The 9,192-nt window shown below is 34.9% G+C and overlaps 1 long non-coding RNA gene across 1 annotated transcript; it reads right to left on the bottom strand.

The window, feature by feature from the left end:
- Positions 1–6,667: 6,667 nt before the first annotated feature.
- Positions 6,668–8,611, bottom strand: LOC112526020. Its single transcript, XR_003070462.1, has 2 exons — positions 8,465–8,611; positions 6,668–7,190 (listed from the first exon to the last, which is right to left on the bottom strand). It is a non-coding gene; the product is annotated as an uncharacterized LOC112526020 (long non-coding RNA).
- Between the last annotated feature and the right edge of the window lie 581 nt (positions 8,612–9,192).

Raw genomic sequence — 9,192 nt, 5'->3', positions numbered from 1 at the left:
TTTTAATTTAAAATTACCAAATTTATAAATTTTCTAATTTATCTATTGATTTGTGGTTAATATTGGTTCTCACAGTTACCACAAACAACTCAGTTCTCCCTTGAATAGGCCCCTAGATATATATATATATATATATATATATATAACAAAAGTAAGTAATACAACAAACAAAAATTGATCTCAAAATATTAGACAATGCAAGTATTAACATCTAGTGAAATGACAAATAACTTTATCTGACAAATAACATAAGAATAGACAAATCAAGCTCGAAAAATGCATACACTTGCATATCAACTGACAGGACAAGTGCCAGTCATATTGCTACACATGCCTATGTGTTGAACTGTAGATCCACATGTACTAAATGTGAGATGCAGCGTTAGACACTACACCGTCATCCACCCTACAAACAAATCCCATGTGATAGGACCGATCGAAACGCCTCCTAAATCAAATATCCACCACAGCAAAGACAACTCTCTCAAGAGCACAAAAGAGGAGACACCGTGGACTGATCACACCACCATGGTTGGTGTCACGCCATCGGTGCCATAATGACGTGTGATGGTTTGTAGCTTTACTTACTTGGAGTTAACTTGTCACAATGAATGCAACATCATATACTCTCCAATATGATCATAATGTATCGAAATCAAATGAATAATCAAACATAAGCGAAGTAAAAAACGTTGGATGAACAATTAGTTGTAACAATCAAGTGGCTCAAATTGAATGATACATAATTGATCACAAGTACCAAGATATGTGCATTTAGAGTTAAAAATCATATCAAAATGCTACCGCAGAAATATATGTAATCTTTTGGAGAAAACACATACTTGTAGCAACATCGGGCAACTTAAATGACATGTTTAAGACAAGGCATTCTTACAACATATATAACATAAAACAAATACAAGTGAGCAATAGCGAACAAATAAAGTAATCGTGAGTCAATTAATCCGAGTTACAAGATTGCTTAAAGGTTCGTATTCATATGAAAAGGAAACGAATGAACGAATAGAATTAAGAATCCGTACCTTAAACTTTACAAAGTTTATCAAGAAGTGAGTCCACTTCTTTATACCCGACCTAAAATACTCAAGATTCACTAATAATTCTAACCATTAACTTCGATTACATAAGGCAACCACAACCAAATCGCTCAACAAATATCTAATAACTAAAACTTATAAATCTTAGGTGTTAAAAATGGGACCAAGAATTAGGAAGAAGCAAAAAGGAAAAAAAAAGGAAATCCAAAAAGCTTCACCTAAATATGAGGCAATGGTAGTTGCCATCAAGACTCAAATGGTGAAAGAATTGGAAAAAAAATTGTAACACCTCAGAATCACAATTGTATATAAATATATATATTACATATATCAAGAAATACATTCGGTCCCAAATATAATAAGAGCTACAAAAATTCTCACCAAAACACTATACAAAACTTGTATACATAACAAGTATTTAAAAATAACAGATAAGCATGTTATCCTTCACATCCCATATAAGCATACAAGACTTTTCACAGTTTCCTTTTCCCCTTATCCTATGTATGAGCTCGACATGTAATACACATTTTTGAAACAAAAAATAAGGGTTTAACCTTGATGTCTAGTGAGAAATCCTTTGATGCAATTACAAGGTGAAAATTACCAAATCATGTTTATAAACCCATATTTGTAATAATACCAAATATACTTCATTTTGATATAAAAAATCTCACTTATTGCATTCAAATAATCAATATCTTGAAAAATACCTTATGAGTAAAACTTGTCGCATCATATAAAAATTTATTCAACTTGTCGCATCAGAGCCTAGAGGCAAGACCAACCAGAGCCCTTCTAGTCTTACCAGCCAGAGGCAAGGCCAACTAGAGGAAAGGCCATGCGATAACAGTAACTCCTCGCACCATACTAGTGCGATAAACCAAATTTGTCGCATCTCATTGATGCGATAAATGTAACACTTTGAATCACAACCCAATTTCATTGCACCACCTTATGCGATATCATTCACACTTATCGCATCATATAAATGTGATAACAAAATCCCGTGATCAAAATATAACAATTTCCAAAATTTGATTATGTCACCCTTATCCCAATATACCCAGCTCCTGATTATGCTACCCTTATTAAAAAGATATACCCATCTCCTGATTATGCCACCCTTTATTACCAAAAATATACATCTCTTGATTATGCCACCTTTATTACAATCAGACGATAACATCATATCAAAACCTAAAATTTATGCTAACAATAGCATATACACATCATGTACCCACGTACGAAACCTTACGGTTTCTTTACTAAAAAATATAATAAAGAATGTTTTCAAAATAGAACTCACCTTAATTCACAAAGATGAAGACAAACAACAACAAATAATCATTATGGATCACAGATTCAACTTCTCCCTTCTCTTCTTTCTGGTCTCTCTTTCACGGTTCCAAAGAGCATACACACAGAAAAGCTCACTTTTTTTTTTCTCCACCAAAATTCAATGAGATAAGGTTAACATCTCATATATCCACCCATAAACAAATAAGAGGCGGTGGTGGGATTGTTTTTTAAATTATTAAAGCAAGTAAACACATTCAATCCCCTCAATTTACCCACTTTTTTTATGTTTTTACCTTCCCAATGAGATAAAACAAATCTCACATTTAACATGAATTAACAAATATGAGGCAATGAGAGTTAAAACATTTTAAGCACATTGACACTTTAAATCCCTCCACTTACCCTCACCTTTAAAAAACAACCTCAAACATTATAACCGAATAACCCGGTTATCACATTATCCACCCTCAAATAAATTCCGTCCCAGAATTCAGTCAATTAAATAATCGAGGATATTTTGATCTCATTTCTAATTCCAGTTCCCAAGTAGCTTCTGGACCCTTATGAAAACGCCACTGAACTTTCATGAGATTGATTTCTTTATTCCTTAAAACCCTTGTTTTCTGGTGAATGACAGCCTCAGGGGTTTCTACAAATTCAATTGAATATCAATCTGCACCTTAGGTAGCGGTACTGCCAAATTCGGATCAACCAAACACTTTTGCAAGTTAAAGACATGGAAAGTGTTATTAATCGAACTGAATTCCTCTAGTACTTCTAACTGATATGCTACTGAACCAAACCGTTTATAAATTCTGAACGACACAACATACCTTGGACTCAGCTTACCTATTTTCCAAAATCGAATAATACCATTCCACGGAGAAACCTTTAACATCACGAAATCTCCTACCAGAAATTCAATTGGTTTACGGCGCTTATTGGCGTAACTTTTTTTGTCAGTTTTGAGCTGTTTTAATTCGCTCAAGTATCTGATCTATCTTTTCAGAAGTTATCTGAACGATCTCTAGATCAGCCAACTACCTTTCCCCTACTTCATTCCAACACAACAGCATTCTGCACTTTCAGTCATACAAAATCTTATAAGGTGCTGTACGGATACTGGAATGGTGAATGTTGTTGTAAGCAAATTCGATCAAAGGCAGATGATTTTCCCAACATCTCTCGAAGTCAATAATACAACCCCTTATCATATCTTCAAGAATCTGATTTGTCCTTTCACTCTGCCCATCTGTTTGAGAATGATACATCGTACTTAATCTGATCTAAGATCTCATAGCTCTTTGAAAACTCTTCCAAAACTTTGAGGTAAATCTGTTGTCCTTATCTGTGATGATTGATAATGGAACACCATGACAAGTCACAATTTCTTCAATGTAAATCTTTGCCAATCTTTCTAAAGGATAATTTTTCTTAATTGGTAGAAAATGCGTAGATTTAGTTAAACGATCTACTATCATCCATATGGCATCATACTCTTTTGGAGTTCGCGATAACTTCATAATGAAATCTATTGTGATATGATCCCACTTCCACAAAGGAATTTCCAGAGACTGTAAATTTCCATATGGTCTTTGATGCTCAATGTTCACTTGTACACATGTCAAATACCGGTCTACATATCTTGTAATATCCTTCTTCAATTCTGACCACCAATAAAATGGTCTTAAATCTTTATACATTTTATTAGTACCTGGATAAATCGAGTATCGCGATCTGTGACTCTTATCTAAAATCAGCTCTCGGTTATTCCCGAAATGTGGTATCCAAATTCTACCTTGAAAACATAGAATTCCTTTATCATTCTTCGTCAATGTTGAAATTATTCCACCAACTCTTTCAGCCTTGAAATTTTCTTCTTTCACAGCTTCATTTTGACATCTTAAAATTTCATTATGAATGTCGGGAGTTAGGTTTGTTCTCAATAAAATTGCCTTAATTGTACCACTCTTTTTCTTCTGGCTAAGTGCGTCAACTACCATGTTGGCCTTCCTAGGGTGATAAAGAATCTCACAACCATAATCGTTTACGATTTCAATCCACCGTCTTTGCCGCATATTCAGTTTCTTCTGATTAAACAAATGTTGAAGGATTTTATGATCAGTGAAACTCTGATATTTAGTTCCCAACAAATAATGCCTTTAAATTTTTAATGCAAAAACAACAGTCGCGAGCTCCATGTCATGTGACGGGTACTGTTTCTCGTGATATTTTAACTGTCTGGAAGCGTAACCAATAACTTTCCCTCTCTGCATCAATACACATCCCAAACCCAGTTTTGAAGCACCATTATACACCACAAAATCTTCAGATCCATCCGGTAACGACAATATTGGAGCACTACATAGATGGTCTTTCAATAGTTGGAAGGCTTTACTCTGGTCTTCTTCTCATTCATACTTAACACTTTTCCTTGTTAACTTGGTCAACGGTGCAACAATACTTGAAAAGTCTTGAAAGAATTTTTGATAATATCTCACCAGACCCAAGAAACTACGAATCTGGTAGGGGTTCTCGGTACTTCCCATTTTTCAATAGCCTCGATTTTTGCAGGATCTACTTTTACCCCTGCCTCATAAACAATATGACCCAAGAACTAAACTTCCCTCGACCAGAACTTACACTTGTACAACTTGACATACAATTTCTCTTTCTTCAGAAGTTCGAGAATTAAACGAAGATACTCGGCATGCTCTGCTTCGAATCTTGAGTATATAAGAATATAATCGATAAATACAATAAAAAATTTATCAAGATATTCATTACATACCCGGTTCATTAAATCCATAAACGCTGCTGGAGCATTTGTTAGACCGAACGTCATGACCAAAAACTCATGATGTCCGTATCTGGTCCGAAACGTTGTTTTAGCAATGTCTTCGTGTCTGAATTTTAGCTGATACCCTGACCTTAAATTAATCTTGGAGAAATAACTTGCTCCAACTAATTGATCAAACAGATCATCGAGGCTATTGAAAAATACCTCAGAATATTCACAAACAACAGGAATAGACTATTGTTTACCCTTTTCTTTCTTTGAATCGACCACATAAGCTAGAAAACCGTGACACCCTTTCTGAATATATTTTCTAGCTTTCATGACAGAGATCAGATTGTTATGATGATCTCACCAATCACCATAAATCACAATCGGTCCTTTCCTCGGTAAATCAATACTCATCATCTTTTTATTGCACACAATACTAGCCTAATTCTCTGCTAACCAATCCATGCCTACTATAATATCAAACTCTCACATCGGTATTGGAAATAGTGAAGGTAACCCACACCCCTCAATTTCAATTTGACATTTTTTTAACAAACACGGGTAACAAATATTTGACAATTATTAGCAGTGTCAACTACTAAAGTATAGTCAAGAGGCACATAATTCACGTATAAACACCCGCAAATAAAGGTGATACAAATGAATAATTAGCACCAAGATCAAATAACACCTTAGCATATACGGAGTTGATAAGAAAGGTCCATGTTACCACATCAGGGGTTTCCTCTACCTCTCCTTTGGTCATATAAAAAGATCGACCCCTCGCCCTTCCTGAATCACCTCTTCGGATGTTGACTCCCCCACACATACTCGGAGTATTTCCCCTCATAGTCAATCTTGGAGTCTTTAACTAAGGACAGTTTGACTTCATATGGTCAAGAAAATCACACTGGTAGCAGCGTTGGGGCATCTGGAAATCTTTGGAGACATGCCCTGACTTTCCTCATTGAAAACAAACTCTCTGATTCATAATGGAATCACCTTGATGGACATGGTGACATCTTTGGCATGGTCTTTCATTAAATCGATGGGCAGGACGATTTTCTGTCTTTAGAAATTTTGGTCTTCTATATTCAGTTGAAGACCCTTCTCATTTTCTCTTCTCGGCCACCTTCTCCTGCCCCTGCCTGTTCTTGTTCCTTTCCGTTGTCTCTGCAGCATTTACTGCCAGTGGAAATGTAAAGGGATTCATAGCAATCACGAACTCTCATATCGAAGGCTTTACCCCATAGATGTATCTCTCGACCATATAAGATTCTGATGAAATATAGTGTTCTGCAAATCAAGAGTGTTCGATAAATTTTTTAGTGTACTCCCTTACCGTTTGGTTACTTTGTTCTAACTTTAAGAATTCTTCTTCTAGTTGTCTGACAGCCACTTTCGAACAGAACTACAACTCAAATCGGTCAACAAACTCCAACCATGACATTGTTTGTAAAAACATTGGGTCTTGCTAATGATTCAACATCCCACCAATATAGAGCATTTGACTTCAACATTGATACAAAAAATTTGACTTTATCTTCACATAAACACTTTCTAGTATTGAATACGGATTCTATCTCCCCAGCCAGCACATTGCCTTTACCGGATCTCTATCTCCAGAAAATGTTGGAGGTTTACAAGTTAAGAACATTTTAATATCACCCCCTAGTTCTTGTAGATTGAATCTACGGATTTATCTCAACTCTTTCTGTTTCTACTTTGGATGGTACTCCCAGAATAGATGTCAGAGTATTTCTCAACTTGCTCATTTCCTCTACTAATATGTCCATAGTAACATACTCAGGATGTTGTACAGGTTGTTGATTTACATTTTCCTGAATTGATTCACCATGATCTGGATGAATTTCAGGTTGATTAATCATTCCTCTCCCACGACCTCTTCCACAGCCTCTATCCCGACCTTTCCCTTTGCCTCTGCACCCTGGTAAATTTGTAGGAATATTTTTTGGCAAACTTTCCCTTTCCTCCTGGCTAATAAGGGCGATCCTTTCTGACCTTCGTGAATGACTGGACATCTGTAAATTTTCAATATTTAATATTTACATAATCACATTCCCAAATATAATAAGGTATTCAAGTACAAATATTTGCCTGTAAATTTGTAATTACATTGGCCAGTTGCAATTTGAATTTACCTTACATATCATTCTCTTAATCCATCATATTTATTCCAATGGTTCTACATATGTCAAGGATCCTTAATATGCGAGAGTCGAAGCACCAAAGGGAGAATTGGGAATTTTTCTGATAGGGGATAAGGGTGTTTTTCCTTGGCAATATTAAATTCGGGATTAAATATATGACGGGGTTACCCGATATTGTAATCATCGTTGATCAAAATCCATGTCAAAATTAGACGAATGGGGTTTTCTTTGTATGCATTTATTACAGTTTAAGTCTAGGCATCATGTTGAATACCTAAATCCTTTAAACTCAGGCTCTGATACCATACTTTTAACACCCCAATCAGAATTGCATATAAACATATATTTCATATATAAAGAAATACATTCGGTCCCAAATATAATAAGAGCTACGTTACAAAAGTAGCTACCAAATTTTTCTCACCATGTCACTATACAGAATTTGTATATATAACAAGTATTCAAAAATAACAAATAAGCATGTTATCCTCCACATCCCATGTAAGCATATAAGACTTTTCACAGTTTTCCTTTCCCTTTATCCTCTATATAGGCCCGACCTGTAATGCACATTTTTTAAACAAAAAATGAAGGTTAGACCTTAAGGTCTAGTGACAAATCTCTTTGATGCAATAACAGGGTGAAAATCACCAAATTATGTTTATAAACCCATATTTGTAATAATAACAAATATACATAAATTTGATATAACAAATCTCATTTACTGCATTCAAATACTCAATATCTTGAAAAATATCTTATGGGTAAAACTTGTCGCATCATATAGAAATTTATACAACTTGCCACATCAGAGCCCAGAGGCAAGACCAACAAGAGCCTCTCTGGTCAGCCAGAGGCAAGGACATGCGATAAAAGAATCCCATGATCAAAAGTTCATCATTTCCAAAATTTGATTATGCCACCCTTATCCCAATATACCCAGCTTTTGATTATGCCACCCTTATTACCAAAATTACCTATCTCTTGATTATGTCACATTTATTACAATCAGATGATAATAACATCGTATCAAAACTCAAAATTTATGCTAACAATAGCATGTACACATCATGTATCCATGTATGAAACCTTACGGATTATTTACTCAAAAACATAATAAAGAATGTTTTAAAAATAGAACTCACCTTAATTAACAGAGATGAAGACAAATAGCAGCAAATAATCAGATTATGAATCACATATTTCAGCTTATCCCTTCTCTTCTTTCTGCTCTCTCTTTCACGGTTCCAAAGAACACACACGCAGAAAAGCTCACTTTTCTTTTTCTCCACAAAAAATCAATAAGATAAGGTTAACATCTCATATATCCACCCATAAACAAATAAGAGGCGGTGGTGGGATTGTTTTTTAAATTATTAAAGCAAGTAAACACATTTAATCCTCTCAATTTACCCACTTTCTTTCTTTTAAGTTTTTACCTTCCCAATAAGATAAAGCAAATCTCACATTTAACATGAATTAACAAATATGAGGCAGTGGAAGTTTAAAACATTTTAAGCACATTGACATATTAAACCCCTCCACTTACCATGACCTTTCAAAAACCACCCCAAACATTATAACCGAATAACCCGGTTATCACAAAAACATAGCTATAAGCATATGCCTACATTATACATAAGCCACACATGGATTTACCTATTAGAAACTTGTCTTCCAAATGGGAATCCCAAACACATGCATTCCAGAACTGAAATCAAAAGGCAACTACTCTCAAACGTCTAGAAATACATCAACAATCTCGACTGAAAATCGAGTTGTTTTGACCCGTTTTTTCGTCAATTTGCACACATGTCTTAACAATAAAATAATGGCAACTATACCTACTAGAATTACACATAATTTAGGATTA

The sequence above is a fragment of the Cynara cardunculus genome, assembly GCF_001531365.2.
Source record: "Cynara cardunculus var. scolymus isolate 2C chromosome LG 13, CcrdV1, whole genome shotgun sequence".
In the NCBI taxonomy this organism is placed as follows: Eukaryota; Viridiplantae; Streptophyta; class Magnoliopsida; order Asterales; family Asteraceae; genus Cynara; species Cynara cardunculus.
The sequence above is the reverse complement of the archived record's forward strand: the minus strand, read 5'-3'. Positions and strand labels throughout refer to the sequence as shown.